At 44.6% G+C, this 16,109-nt stretch overlaps 1 protein-coding gene across 4 annotated transcripts in view; it reads right to left on the reverse strand.

Moving 5' to 3' along the window:
- NDRG3 (NDRG family member 3) overlaps positions 1 to 14,914 on the reverse strand; it is a 74,817-nt gene extending 59,903 nt beyond the window's left edge. For all 4 annotated transcript variants that reach the window (XM_035006260.1, XM_035006258.1, XM_035006259.1 and 1 more), the window contains exon 1: positions 14,842 to 14,914. The gene's annotated coding sequence lies outside the window, so the exon portion shown is untranslated. The remainder of the gene's footprint in view (positions 1 to 14,841) is intronic.
- Between the last annotated feature and the right edge of the window lie 1,195 nt (positions 14,915 to 16,109).

Below are 16,109 nucleotides of genomic sequence, written 5' to 3' on the forward strand. Positions count from 1 at the left end.
CCAGGCACCCCTACCACGTACATTTCATAAGGGGATGAGGTGGCTTGAATCTTTCATCACAAATCTCAGTTGGCATTTGCAATTCTCTTTTACAATACCACTTTGACCCAATTAACCCAATATATTGGCCTAACTGGGATCTATACTCGTTGTGTGTTTATTTTTATTTTTAAAGATTTATTTATTTATTTTGAGAGAGAGAGAAAGCGCATGCACAAGCAGTATGGGCAGGGAGAGGGAAAGGGAATCTCAAGCAGACTTCATGCTGAGTTCAGAGCCCCACTCAGGGGCTCCATCTCATGACCCTGAGATTGCAACCTGAGCTGAAACCAAGAGTCTGATGCTTAACCAACTTAGCCACCCGGGCATCCCTCGTTATGTGTTTATTAATCACACTATAAACTGTGGCTACTTTTCATTTGGATGTCACTGCTTATCAGTAATTTAAAATGGCAATTTTAAAATTTTTTCCTATTATAAAGATAGTACGTGTTCACTTTAGAAAATGTGAAATCAGGGGCACCTGGGTGGCTCAGTTGGTTGGGGTCTGCCTTCGGCCCAGGTCATGATCCCAGGGTCCTGGGATCGAGCCCCGCATCGGGCTCCCTACTTGGTGGGGAGCCTGCTTTTCCCTCTCCCTCTGCCTGCCGTTCCCCCTGCTTGTGCTCTCTGTCAAACAAATAAATAAAATCTTTAAAAGAAAAACCAGAAGAGTCTCTTATAAAAAAAAAAAAGTGAAATCACAGAATAATGAAAAGATATTTTACTCACAGTCCTTCCACCTAAAGACAACCACTGTTAACATTTTAGTCTATTTCCACTTGTTCTTTTTTCCATGTAAAGTGGTGATTTCCTGAAATTATTTTCCAATCTACCCACTTTATTCCCTACTTTAATTCACTCACTTGAAAGCAGGACCCTTCAAGATGTTAATTACTCAAATGTAACTCCGGGTAGAGAGATGTGTCAAGGTTCCTCAGGGCCGGGCGCCTGGGTGGCTCAGTTGGTTAAGCGACTGCCTTCAGCTCAGGTTACGATCCTGGAGTCCCGGGATCGAGTCCCACATCGGGATCCCTGCTCAGCAGGGAGTCTGCTTCTCCCTCTGACCCTCCTCCCTCTCATGCTGTCTCTCATTCTCTCTCTCGCAAATAAAATCTTTAAAAAAAAAAAAAGGTTCCTCAGGGCCAGAAGAAAGCCAGAGGTGCCCTCAGTTCCAAAGTGACTGGCATTCACCTAGTGTTCCCATGCATTTTTTAAAGATGAAGAAAAATGTAATGTTTGTGCCAGGAGAAACACTTAAACAAGGGCACAAATTAAATGAGAAGCCTGTCCCTATCAGCTGGGTCCAATGCAGACAATGCAGGACAGTGAACTGTTCCAGTATGACTTGGGAACTGGCAACAAGACAGTAGATGTTTACCTTCCATGTTATAGGGGACCTACTGCATTCCTCCAGAGACTCAACTTTTGCTCAGTTCTCATTGTCCCAATCCCTTGCCAATACGGAATTTTATAACACCTATAAGAAAACTAAGATCACATGGTGGAAATCTCCATCTCCAGATCTCTCAGCTACACAGATTGGCTCCCTCCTGGGGATCTTTAAGGCCTGTAGTTCCCTCATCTGCAGAAATGACAGGGCTGCCAGATCCCATCCTGGTAATAAGGGCTACTAATATTCCTTTTTTTTTTTTTTTTAAGTAGACTCCATGCCCAGCGTGGAACCCAACGTGGAGTTTAAACTCACAACCCTGAGATCAAGACCTGAGCAGAGGGGCGCCTGGTGGCTCAGTCGTTAAGCGTCTGCCTTCGGCTCAGGTCATGATCCCAGGGTCCTGGGATCGAGCCCCGCATCGGGCTCCCTGCTCCGCAGGAAGCCTGCTTCTCCCTCTCCCACTCCCCCTGCTTGTGTTCCCTCTCTCGCTGTGCCTCTCTCTGTCAAATAAATAAAATCTTTAAAAAATAAGACAAAAAAAAAGACCTGAGCTGAGATCAAGAGTTGGACGCCTAACCAACCGAGCCACCCAGGCGCCCCAGGGCTCCAAATATACTTATAAAGCTGGTAGGGATTTTATAAACTGCAGTAGATAACAAAATGTTCATCCTCTTTCCCAGTTGTAGGAGGCAGAGGGAGGGCTAACAAGTTAAAACCATCCATCCTCAAACTGAGGCAGTGAACCTGGTACCAAATGGCTAGAGAGTGAAAGGGAAAAAGTGTAATTCCTATTCTGTGCCAGGAATTATACTCTAAGTACACTACGTTTAATCCTCCTAACAATCTTCTCAGGCAGATATTTTCATTTCTTAGTTTAGAGATGATAAATTTAGGCTTAGAGAAGTTAAGTAACTCTTCTAGTATCTCCCATCCATGTAAGTAATAGAGCAAGAATGTAAAAACCTTTGCTTTCCCCACTATCATATGTCTACGCCAGGCCCCATGTGCTGGTTGTAGGACCCTGGGCAAATTTCTTCCTCTACACCCACAGGGGCACCTCCTTGAAGTAAAGGTAGTAGAAGCCTAGAGCAATCCTACACCACCACTGACTTGGAAGCCAGACTGAAGGTTTGAGTCACCGTATCAGGACAAGACTCTTCACTATCTCAGTAGTAGCTGAAGACAAGGCGAAGATAGAATGAGGAGGGATAAGAGAAATAAAATTCCAGCTATTACTTGAGCTGAAACAAGAGCTATTTCTTGTTTGTTATGAGAACAGTGTGCCTCAAACCTCAATGTACAGACAACACCTGGGGACCTTGTTTAGGATCTTAGCCAATCAGTTTGGAATGATGACCCTCCAACATGTGACCTAATCAGCTGACGAGGAGAGAACATCTAAGTTGAGGAGGTGAGTAACTGAAAGGCTTGATTATCAGCAAAAATCCTTAACAGAGATGAGGATGGGGGAGAAAAAGACTCTATTTATCTAATTTCATCCTGCCTATTCCCAAAAGGATTTCAGTAAATTAAATGGGATTTTAAAAAGATTCAACAACTGAGACCAACTAGAAGGGAAAATACTAGAGAAAGAGAAGAGTTTAGTAGTTTGCTACAGAAATCCTAGCTGAAAGGTGACAAGTGTGATAACGCTACTGGAATCACAGAAAGAAAAAGGGACATCTGGGTACAAAGCTGGTAAAAATAGCATACGGTCAGAAAAGAGTCAGATTTTGCCAAGGTTTTCGATTAGAAGGATAAAGAATAGTGGTGCAGTGGGGGAGCTGAGAAGCAATAACAGAGAAATTGATGAAAAAAAATCAATGTTGATTCAAAGTTAATATTTGGGCCTCCAAGAGACCTGAGCATAGGTAGGAGTGAATTAATGAGGAAAATCCACAGGCGCTTACCAAACTAGAGATGAGGAGGAGATGCAGGCCCTGGGCTCTTCTGAAAGAAAATTTAGTGATGGGAAAGAAAGCAGAACCAGGGGGCGTCTGGGTGGCTCAGTCAGTTAAGAATCCAACTCTTGGGTTTCAGTCCAGATCATGATCTCAGGGTCACGAGATCAAGCCCAGCACTGGGCTCTGTACTCAGTGCAGATTCTGCTTGAGATTCTCTGCCGCTCTCTCTTGCTCCTCTCCTTCCCCCGCACCCAACTCCAGTGTGCAGGCTCTCTTTCTCTCTCTCAAATAAAAAAATCTTAAAAAAGCAAGCAAGCAAGCGGAACCAGTAAGACACAAAGGAATAAATGCTGAGAGATACAGGAAGAAAAGCAAAAATATGATGTCAAAGAAGTCATGGGGAGAAGGGAGATTTATATGGAAGAGGAGGAAAATTCCAATGTTGGGGGGCGGATCAGGACTGAGAAAGGACTGTTATCTTTTGACAGTGAAAATCTAGGGAAAATGAGGTTCAGTTCTCCATGCTAAAAAGCCCATGACTTTGTATATGACTTTGTAGAAATACAGAAACTGATATTTCTGAACTGAAATGCAAGCAAAAATGTTTCCAGGATGACCAGGAGAGACACCAGTGTTCTCTGATACTCAGAGACAGCACTGAGAGGGCGTTTAAAGATCATCAAGACTATGAACTTAAATTTTGCATCACAACTCTGAAAAAGGAAACAGAGAAAAGTGTAGGGGCTCTGGCTGAAGTGGTGATGAGACTGCTAGGGTTCTGCAGAACACAGTTTAAAGTCCAACAATATAGTGCAAACTTTGTTCACTCAGAAAGAATGGATGCCCATGTTCTTCCAGTTTGGGAAAGAGCCCATAAACACATCAAATGTGAACTCTGGACCTAGGTGGGCCCCTACTTAGTTGAGTGGCACTGGGCCAAGTATTTTCCCTTTCCAGGCTTCAGCTTCCTCATCAGTCAAGGGAAGAGACTGGGTAGGATGACCTTTTTGGCTCCTGACAGGACTGACATTCTGCAACCCAGAAATTCCCTTTAATGTAGTACTTTACATTATTCCCCAGAGCGAGTGCTCCATCCCCCAACTCTTCAGTTCTTACTACAATCTTCGGAGATCCACACCCCCATTACCAACTTGATGAGGTTCAACAACTAACTGAAGGTCACTCAGCAAATCAGCAGAAAGGTGCACCTGGCCTGATTGCAGGGGCATGAGGCTCTCAGGCTTTTATCTCACCCTGCACTGTGTCTATTTAGTCAGAGAAAACTCACTAAGATTTCCAGTGCTTAAAAAACATTGCTTTGTTACTTGAAAAACATAATAACGGACTACACATAGTATTGGCTAAACTGCATGCTGTCTTGTTTTGTAGCTTGCCCCATGACCACAGTAATTTGTCTGGCCTTCGCCAGGCTTTGCCAGGATGTACTGACACCAGGTCACTAGTTTGTATTTTTTTTTTTTTAAGATTTTATTTATTTATTTATTTGAGAGAGAGAGAGAAACAGCATGAGAGAGGATAGGGTCCGAGGGAGAAGCAGGCTCCCCGCCGAGCCGGGAGCCCGATGCGGGACTCGATCCCAGGACTCCGGGATCATGACCTGAGCCGAAGGCAGTCGCTCAACCAACTGAGCCACCTAGGCGCCCGCTAGTTTGTATTCTAAGGGCAAAGTTAATCACTTTGGTTTTGGCAAGACTGCAGACAGGCAACCAAAACAGAATGAAGGCAACAAACAAAGGAGGCTTACTGAGGAGAATGAGCTGGAAGGGGTCAGCTGGTGCTGAAGTAGTTATGGCTAAAAAGCTGCAGGAAGTGAGAAGGTAGACAGTGGTGCTTCCACAGCAAGCTGACTCACATCCTCTCTTTTTACATATAAACCACTGTCTGAATGAGTAATTATTATAGCACCTCACAGTTACAAAGCACCTTTACATCTAACATCTTGTTGGATTATCAGGATGGCACTGTGAAATACAACCCTGGCACACTGGCATCATCTCTAGGACACGGATGAGGACTCGGAGGCTGAAAGAGGGGAAATGGACTGAGCAACACCACACAACTAATACATGCAACAGCTTGAATCGAATCCCAACTGTCTTCGGACCCCGAATGCTCCCGCTATGCTCTATAGTCCCTGTATCACACTGCCTCCCAGGTTACTACAGATGAGAGACCTGGAGGGTGAAAAGGCGAGAAATTTAGCTGACTGCCTCACTGCATCCACCCCACGATGAAGACCTCTTTTTTTTTTTTTGACAGAGAGAATACAAGCAGGGGGAGCGGCAGGCAGAGAGAGGGAGAAGCATGCTCCCTGCTGAGCAGGGAGCCCGATGTGGGGCTCGATCCCAGGACCCTGGGATCATGACCTGAGCCGAAGGCAGACGCTTAACCATCTGAGCCACCCAGGCATCCCGAATACCTTTTTTAATAATTTTTTAAAAATTTTATTTATTTGACAGAAAGAGAGAGAGAGCACGAGCAGGGGAAACAGCAGGCAGAGGGAGAGGGAGAAGCAGGCTCCCTGCTCAGCAGGGAGCCCGATGCGAGGCTCGGGGCTCGATCCCAGAACCCTGGGATCATGACCTGAGGCAAAGGCAGACGCTTAACGACGGAGTCACCCAGGAGCCCCTGAAGACCTCTTTTCATCTCTGGCCCTAAATTACACTGAGAAGTTAGGATCAGGCCAGAGGTGTAGGATTAAACCCTATGAAGTTAACAAGAAAGCACAGGTTTGGGACTGAATTCATCTTCAACCATTAAGTCCACTGAGTAAGGGAGATTAAGTCCATAAACAAATCACTACAGTTCAAAGCAGTATAAACATAAGCCTGTGAACGGGACAAATTCTAAGGCGGTTAGTTTTCTCAACCTCAGCACCACTGACATTTGGGCCTGATAACTCTTTGTTGTGGGGGACTGTCCTTGCACGTTGTGGGATATTTAGCAGCATTTCTGGCCTCTACCCGCTAGATGTTAGTAGCACCCTCCTCAAAACACTGTGACAATCAAAAATGTCTCCAGATGTTGCCAAGTGTCCTCTGGGGGGCAAAACTGCCCCAACTTGAGAACCACTGCTCTACAGGTTATGGAGCTTTAGGGCAAAGGTCGGTTAATGCAGGCTGTGGGTGCTGAAAAAAAGTTTCATGGAGGAGGTAATATTTGAACTGGACCTTGAAGGAGGGATTAAATTCCTACAGATGAGGATGAGAGAAGGATAAAAAAAAGAAATTCCAGAAAGGGAGGAGAACTTAAAAGCAAGAAAATGAGAAAGCACAGGTCTGCCGGAAAATGTCCCAGTTTGGCAAAAATAGTTTCCTATTAGGAGTAAGAGATAAAACTAAAAATGCCCATTGGAGGGTGCCTGGGTGGCTCAGTTGAAGGGGTCCTGGGATCAAGTCCCACATTGGGCTCCCCCTGCTCTGCAGGGAGCCTGCTTCTCCCTCTGCCTCTGCCGCTCCCCCTGCTTTTGTGCTCGTGCTCTCTGTCAAATAAATAAAATCTTAAAAAAAAAATGCCCATTGGAGTCAGGTCATAGATAGCTATCCATCAACTGATAGTTACAAGATATACACACATAATGAGACAGCCAACAATACAAGATATCCACAGATGTTTTAACAGCATACAAATCAAACCAGTGGTATTTCCATCTGTCCCATGTCCCCAGGAGGAATAATAGTGCTTGAGTATCATGTCTTAACGTTGCATCTAGTGTTCACTGCATTTAGAGCTAAATGAAGTTTGGAACCAGTGCAGAGGAGAAATGAGCAAGGACTGGGGTGATCCCAAAGGAAGTAACAATGATGGGCCTTGAATGGATAGGTTTTGTACAGCTGAATGGGAAAGAAAGGACATTCCATGTGAGCACATCAGGTTGGGAAAGAAAGAAATGTGAACATCCAGGAGACAAGAACCATGTGGCTGGAAAGAAGACAGGGCTGGTCAGAACACATGAATTAGACTTTACTGTGTGGACAGTAAAGGTTCCTGAAGAACAGAATGACACAGTTGTTTAAAATGTGGTCATCTTGTCCAGCTGTTCTCTTAGCTACACATCAGAAAGACTTGAGAAGCTTTGAGGAACATCAACACCCAGGCTCCAACCCTAAAGATACAATTTAATCGGGCAAGGGAAAGCACCAAGTATTGTTTTTAAAGTTCCATGGGGGGAGGAGGGGCGCCTGGGTGGCTCAGTTAAGCATCTGACTCTTAGTTTTGGCTCAAGTCATGATCTTGCATTTGTGGGATTCGGCCCTGTGTCGGGCTCCGCACTGAGCGTGGAGTCTGCTTCAGATTCTCTTTCCCTCTGCTTCTCCCCCTGCTTGCGAACTCTAATAATTAAATTAAAAAAAAAAAAAAAAAAAAGTCCTATGGGTGATTCTGTATGCAGCCAGGGCTGAGAACCAATGGTCTAGAGTCAGGCCTTCATCCTCAGATGAGAAAACAGGCTTAGAAATTTAAGTGATTTGCCTAAATTCACACGACCAACTGGGTGTGGGGCTGGGAGTGGCACCTGGATTCCTATTCCAGGCTCTGAAAGATATCGCAGAGCACTGGGCAAAATTCCATACTCACTCTATAAGAAGCACAATTATCTGATGACTTGGCTCTTAAGTTTTGCCAGGGTTAAAGCCTGAATTAATCTAATCATAAAACTATTGACTTAAGCACCCCCTTTAGTGTCTAGGGTAATGGATGTTAGTTTCATTGCTGTCTCCTGGGGGCCTTTAGGAAAGGGTCTCAGGAGACTCTCCAAAAAGCCAGAAAAACAAGCCAAGCCACCCAGCAACACGGAAGAAACAATGTTTAAAACACAGCTCACTGACCTTTTTACTACTTAAAGGGAAGTCTGGGTTACTCTCCACCAGAAGAAATACCCTCAGAGGTGCTATCACATAAGCAAAGGTTGGGGAGGGGAGGGAAGTGATCAAAGGCAGCTGCTAAAGCATGCTCATAGACCTTCATTCTAACAGAAACACCCCTGCTGGTCCTCAGCCCTGGAAGGGCCATCTGCACACCCTGCATTTTTCTCAAAGGAAAACAGCAGCACCCCCTACAACAGGCCCACCTTCCTGTTGTGTGTCACTCCTTAATTCTGGCATGGCAGCAGGTGGTAAACAGGTTTGCAGAGACTGCTAAGCTGGGAATCTGAGCCTGAGCTGTATAATCATCCTATTCATTCCAGGGTACTGGTACAGATAACTACCAGAACACAGCAACGCCTATCTAGGGGCCTTCTTTTAATCCCAGACACCCACCAACCATCTGAAGCTCTAACACAGTGGTCATACTAAAGTAACTAGAAGCAGAAGCACTTCCCTCTGTCTTCCACTCTTGAAGGATACAACTCAGGATACCAGGAAAACTACTCCTGGCAAGGCTCTATTACATGCTCTTGGGATGGGATCTGGATTCCCATCAACTATAAGACAGAATCCCTGAAAACAATTCGTTCTTTAAGACAGCCTGAGTAGAGGGGCCCCTGGGTGGCTCAGTCGTTAAGAGGCTGCCTTCGGCTCAGGTCATGGTCTCAGGGTCCTGGGATCGAGCCCCGCACTGGGCTCCCTGCTCCTCGGAGAGCCTGCTTCTCCCTCTCCCACTCCCCCTCCCACTTGTATTCCCTCTCTCGCTGTCTCTCTCTGTCAAATAAATAAATAAAATCTTAAAAAAAAAAAAAAAAGACAGCCTGAGTAGAGATAAAGGACAAACAAGGGCTGTAAGATGTGGTAACTCAATACTCATACGAACCTAATACACTGAACCAGGTAACACGATAAGCACTTTAGCCATTCATTGTTTCATTTTATTTCCCAACCCATTTATAAGATAGGTACTATAACCTTCCCCCACTTTACAGATGAAGAAACTGAACTTGAACATCCGCATCTAGAGCTTGGGCACGCCTCTATAACCAACTTTTCCACTTGATGCCAGCTAATCATTAATTCTGCTTATTTTTTCAGGTTTGGCTACCGGAGTTTACCAGGATTTTAATGACCAAAGAATTCTGAAAACGAAAAAGCACCATACAAAGTTGAGGTATTATGATCATTATTACCTTAATAGGAGAGCCCTGCACCCTGGATGTATCCGAAAAGCAATCTATCCTACTGGATCTAATCACCCAGTTATATTTTAGTTAACACCCTGTTAAAACTATGTCCCAACACAAAGACTCAAAAGAAGCGGTATCTACAAAAGTTGAAGAATGGCAGGAGGCAGGGCGCCTGGGTGGCTCATGTCATGATCCCAGGGTCCTGGGATCGAGCCCCCACATCATGCTCCCTGCTCAGCAGGAAGCCTGCTTCTCCCTCTCCCACTCCCCCGATTGTGTTCCCTCTCTCGCTGTGTTTCTGTCAAATAAATAAATCTTAAAAAAAAAAAAAAAGTGGCAGGAGAGGACCTGTCTCCAGAGCTTTCTCAACTGCAGAAATAAAGAGACAGTAGCCTGATTCCCCTCTTCTGCTCTATCTGCCAAGTATTATGGTTTCACATAAAATGGCTTCTGAGCTAAAATCTCGTAATTTAAAAAAGTATTCAACTTTTATCCATAAGTTGAAAGTGCAGGCTTAAAAATGTACAAGCACTGTAAGGATAAAACTGTCATTTTTTTTTTTAAAGATTTTATTTATTTATTTGACAGAGAGAGACACAGCGAGAGAGGGAACACAAGCAGGCGGAGTGGGAGAGGGAGAAGCAGGCCTCCCGCCGAGCAGGGAGCCTGATGCGGGCTTGATCCCAGGACCCTGGGATCATGACCTGAGCGGCAGACGCTTAACGACTGAGCCACCCAGGCACCCAAAACTGTCATTTTTAATAAACTATGTCTGTTTTGAAAGCAAATGATATTTGTAGGAAGATTACCATATGACAATTACCAATTAAATGAAAAGCTGACAAGACTTCTAAACTTAAGATATCATTATAAATAGGAAGCAACTTCATACAGTTTTTATGAGCTCCATACAATTTCCCTTATCCTGATTTATTGCATTAATGAGGGTTTAGGCTATTAAACTCACAGTTCCTACAACACAGTAACTATGGCCCCAGGCCTGAAACAGCGTTATCTTTAAAAAGATACTGCAAAACCTGTAACAACAAAAAACAAAATAAGAGGTAATAAAATAAAGTATAAAGAATGGCTGTATCAGAAATTTATACTTGATAAACTTGATAAACCTCAAACTAGACTGTGGACATTTTTAAGTGGTGAGGGGACTATAGTCAAATAATGTAGCCAAAGCCTGGGGGAAGCCACCCATTTACTTGGGAAATGAATTTTCATTTTCTATATTAAATCTCTGAGGAAGATAAAAAGTACAAACTAAACAAAAAGCTGGGGAAAACACCTACTCCATATCATATGTTCTTTACCAAGTATAATAGCACACGCTGTTTGGTAATGTAATTAGTGTTTATATATGTCAACTCAGAATGCAGTGAGCCACATTTCCTCCAAAGTACACCCCATTTAGCCATCAACAATGGGTATTTACTTAGGACTGAGAATATGTCAAACTCTCTGAGGTGCTATGGAAAACATGACAGAATTGTACCATCCCTTCACTGAAGAAATAAGATGAAGATACAATACCACCCATTTCTGCATGGCATTTAAGACATCCTCCGTATGTCTTAGTTAATTTCCAATTAATAAAAGAACAACTGATGGCAAAATTGTAGATAAATATTATAAATACAATAAAATTAGCACTGTGGTTAAGAATAAAAAATTTCATTTACCAAAAAAACCCCTGAAATCTGGTAAATACCCTCAATCTAGGTTAAGTTTTTGTGTGCTATTATTATGTCTCTTAAAAAGGGGAGAGGGGACTTGATTTAAAAAGGTCTTTCAGAATAGACAACTTGACACTCAGTTCTGCGGTAAACCCAATCAAAATGTTATCAATCTTTGGATCTGGAAGTCCTTGACACACCTTTTCCTTTTATCATCCCTGTTCAGGCTTGCCAATTTTTCTTCCAGAATCTCCCATTTGCCCTTTCTTTCTCTTTCTATCCTCACTTCTTGCCTGCATTTGCTCACTCATCATTTACCAAATGCCTATCATCTGCCATGCACAGAGCTAGACCCTTATCCTTAGGAAGCTCACAGGACACTATGTAGAACTGTTATCTGCCCATTTCCATGACCAGACTGCAAGCTTTAGCAAAGGTTTTGTATTTCCAGAACCTAGTAGCATCTGGCATACAGTCTAAAAATGTTTATTGTATGACACTAGATCACTTCAGCAAGCTCTTTTTAAATCCATAAATATTTATATCTTCAAAAAGGACTCTTACTTTTCTTCCCTTTTTAATACAAAACTAAGATAGAAACGTATAGAATACAAAGTGAATTCTCCAACCCCCTAAATCCTACTTCCATGAGTAGTGACTACTATTACAGTTTGGAATCTATCTTTCCAGAGCTTTCCTATCCTGGTATATAACACACACTTTTATACTTTTTTGGAATAAATTCTTTGACAGTTTCCGACTCTAACTTCTCAACTTTCAAATCCAGTTGAAGTTCTCAGTGTTGTTGTCCCTGGATTAGATGCATCAGCATCATCAGAGAATTTGTTAGAAATACAAATTCCCAGGCCCACTCTGGACCCACTAAATCAGAAACTTTGGAGGTGGGGCCCCCCACAGTATGGTTTTGTTTTTTAATTGTGATAAGCACCACGCCCAACATGGCTTGAACTCATGACCCAGAGATCAAGAGTTGCATGCTCTACCGACTGAGCCAGCCAGGCACCCCCTAAAATCTGGGTTTTAAAGTCTTCAGGTGATTCTAATGCACACCAAAGGTTGAGAACCACTATTTTAATCCCAAGCCACCCTAGCCAAGCCAGGTTTGTTTGTTTTTTTCCACCACCCTACTTCAAAATGACTTGATGCTTCCTTTCAACTTCAACTGTGTATGATTTTATGAAGTGTCTCATTATCGGGCGCCTGGGTGGCTCAGTCGTTAAGCGTCTGCCTTCGGCTCAGGTCATGATCCCAGGGTCCTGGGATCGAGTCCCACATCGGGCTCCCTGCTCGGCAGGAAGCCTGCTTCTCCCTCTCCCACTCTCCCTGCTTGTGTTCCTGCTCTCGCTATCTCTCTCTCTGTCAAATAAATAAATAAAAATCTATAAAAAAAAAAAGAAATGTCTCATTATCTTGTCATATTGTTGCTTATAATGCTATTATACCAATTTTTAGACTTGACTTGAGTTACAGCTAGATACAGTGTTTCCCAGTTAGCTAGTACGCTCTTTCAAAAGGATATTTTATTCAATAAATTATTCAACTGAAAGTAGTATACCATGCCTTATATACAGTAACAGCTTGACATATTTGCAGAGAATTATTTGGAAAAACTCTTTAAAAAGCTTCATTTATGTAGAAAACCTATACATAGATCTGCTGCCTCCCAAAGAGCCCTTTGAATACTTATTATTGCAAATAGTATGAAGTGATTTAAGGAAAAAACTCCCAGTTACTCTGATAGCACCAGGGGTAGTCTGCCACGTAAGGCAAAAGAATGTAAAAATTCTCCCAGGTATCTAGGGATAGACTAAAAGGCCGTAAGCCTCAGGCTACCTTACTGCAACATGCCAGTAAGAACTATCCTGTACACTTATGTGGCATATACCAACTCCACTGTTGGGGTTAAATAGGCTTCTTGATGCAAAACCCTTATCTGCAAATTTACAGAAAACAGGGTGGAATGGAGACCTCTGAGTGACAGGTCAGATTCAACCAGAAGTTGAATCTAAAGGAAAGGAGAGCAAAGAGAAATTGAAGGGCAAGAAGGAGGAACAGAAGGGCAGCAGGAAAACATCACTCTGAGTAATGAAAAGGAACAGTGAAATTCACAGAGTCTTTACCAATGGCCTACTATGAACCAAGCACTTGGAGCTGCAAAGCAGACTCCTGACCTCAAGGGGCTAATAGTCCTGAGGGTAAGACTGAAGCCTCTACCCTACTGTGTATGTATGTGTGATTCTAATTGGGAAAATCAAGCAAGGAAGGCTTCACAGAAAAGGTGGTGAGTTAATGGAACTTTGAAGTGTATAGGAAGATTTGCTAAGGGAGAAAAAAAGACACTTGAGCTAGTTATTTTGGGGAAGAAACATTCACATATTTTTACAGCTGTTCCTTTGGGATTTTAAATCATGGAGGCTTCTTATATTCACCACCACTTTGTCAATGCCTTCTTTCTCTTGTTACTTTATCTTAAATACTGAGATGTTCAAGCCCAGCGTTGGGACAGAGCCAAAAAGCCCCAGAATGAGGTGAGTGCTCGCCAAATTTGCTCTGTCACCTCCAGATCCAGCCAGCCCAGCTAGCCCAGTCCTGCTTTCCTGGCAGCCAGAAAAGGAAGACTAATTATATCCTCTGGGGGGCCAGATTGGGGGTAAAATTTGGAAGCGGGCAGACAAGGCTTATCCTTGTTCTGCCAGTGAGGTACCATGGGAGAGCTTCCTTGCCTCCTAAGCCATGAGGTTCTAGTCTGTCTACCTGTGACATGGAGGCCAGCTTCGCGGGGGAGGGGGGGGAAGCTGGGGACGCACTGGATTGGGAAATGCTGAGGTATTAAGTGAGATAATCATAAAATGTTTAATAATATCCCTGGCACACGGCAAGCATTGGATGAAGGTGAGCTCTTATCAACAACATACTACTACTATTATTATTACAGTAACACCTCAATTATACTCCAACAAGATATTGTTTTCACAGCCTACTTTTATGACGCTGAAGCAGCAACTCCAAAGATGCAAGTGTATTTCAAAAATAACTCCAGAAATGCAAGTGTATTTCAAAAAATTGTAAAGGTACAAGATCAAATTCTAACTGTACTGGCCTGAAAGCCCGAGACCCTGACTTCAAGAGCTAGCCCTTGCCCCTATCAGGCGCGTGACCTTGGGCACTGCACTTCACCTCTGTGCCTCAGTTTCCTCATCTGTAAAGTGGGGCTAAGAAGCCCCTCCCTCGCACGGTCATCGTGGGGTCCAGCCCGAGGGTACTCCTCGCTGCACCGGGGTCGCACGCACGCAAGGCGAGCTCCCGGCCCACCTTTCAAGCTCCCTGGCTTCGGGACGGGCGGGGTAGGTGAACGCCCGACCCGAGGCCCACCGACCTATGCCGCCTGTACGGCAGGAGCGGGAAAGGGGGGCGCGCTTAAGGTGCGTCCCTGAGACCGAGGGGGTCGGGCGCCCGGACCGCCCGCACGCTGTCACCCGCGGCTTCGCTGCCAGGCCCCGAAGCCCGGGCGCGGGGAGCAGCTGAGGGAGGCCAGGCTGACCCCGGTCCCGCCCGCGCGGAGAGCGAAGGGCGCAGGGGCACCTGGAGGAGGCTGGCAGCGCGAGCCGCGGGCCCCCGCGCGCCGCGGAGATTAGGCGCGGAGGGAGAAAGCACGGGGAGCGACGCCCCCGCAGGCAGCGCCGCGCGTCCCCAGCGGGCCGGGCTGTGGCGCTCACTCACCTGAGGCGCGGGCACCCGCCAGCAGTGCGGCAGCGGCAGCAGCAGCAGCGGTGGCGGCTGTGAGAGGGGCGGGGAAGACTCTGCGGCCGCGCAGGCGCGCTGAGGGTGCCGGGGCCGCGCAGGCGCGCTGTGCCTGCCCCTTCGGGAACTACCGAGAAGATGGTGGCTGAGCCGGGAGGGCCCTGCGGCGCCATCTTGGCTGTAGTTTTTCATGTTGCGGAGTCTCCCGGGAGAACCTGAAAACTAGAGCGGCCCGGAGGGAGGGGCGCTGAGTGCGGCGTCTGGCCCGCCTCCTCCCCTTCCGCCAAATCAGATCCTTAATGAAGCTCTTAAGAACCAAAAAAAAAAAAAAAAAACCTTGCAAGGCAAGGAAGGCATCCTCCTCCTACGTGGACCCAGAGATGTACCCAAGGGCACATAGCCTAGCACAGTGCTTGGCTTGTGGGAGGTGCTTACCAAATTTTTGGTGAATGAGTACAGTTAACTGAAGAACTAGAATCCAAGATTCAGGGCTCCTAATTCCCAGTCCTCCATTCTATCTCCTTTATTACAACTGCCAGCCACACCACCTCCTCTCTTGGGTGCCACAGAGAAATGGAGTTTTGGTGTGTTTTTGTTTTAAGAATGATTACACATTAAGCTTAATGACCCAACATATAACACCAAAATATCCCAGACATAATTCCCTCCCCAAAAGAGATTCTTGGTTAATCTCACGGACTAAAAACTAAGTTAGGACAAACGGAAGGAATTTTACCAAACATGTCAAGGACAGCAACTGTCTGTAATATTGTTACTCGTCAAGCACAATTCCTGAAGGAAACTTGGGAAGAGGGGAAACTGAAGTTAACTGAGCACAGACTTTTATTTTATGATTTATGTTTATCCGTTAACATTTACGGAGTGCCAAATTGGTTCTACTATCTCTATGTCCTTGGTTAGATTATTAAGCCTCTGCTTGAATTCCTCTTCTAGTGACAAAAAAATACAAGCTACCTAAATTGTGGTCTGTATGCATGTAAAATCCTCAGAGCTTGTAAGTATTATTTTTCTATGCTCTATCTTATTTGGCTGTTGAAGATGCAGACAAAAACACACTTTTTACCCTTGAGTTTGAACAAATTCTTACAAACAAAAAATGCAGTATGATGTAATAAATAAAATGACAGAGGGTACAATCACCTGGGAGAGGTGTGATCTATCCCCATTTTACAGATGAGTAAATTTGAGCATAAGAGATAAAGATTCACTTCAAATGGTGTGCTCTT

The sequence above is a fragment of the Mirounga leonina genome, unplaced genomic scaffold (assembly GCF_011800145.1).
Source record: "Mirounga leonina isolate KUSES-001 unplaced genomic scaffold, KU_Mleo_1.0 Mir_150, whole genome shotgun sequence".
NCBI classification, from domain to species: Eukaryota; Metazoa; Chordata; class Mammalia; order Carnivora; family Phocidae; genus Mirounga; species Mirounga leonina.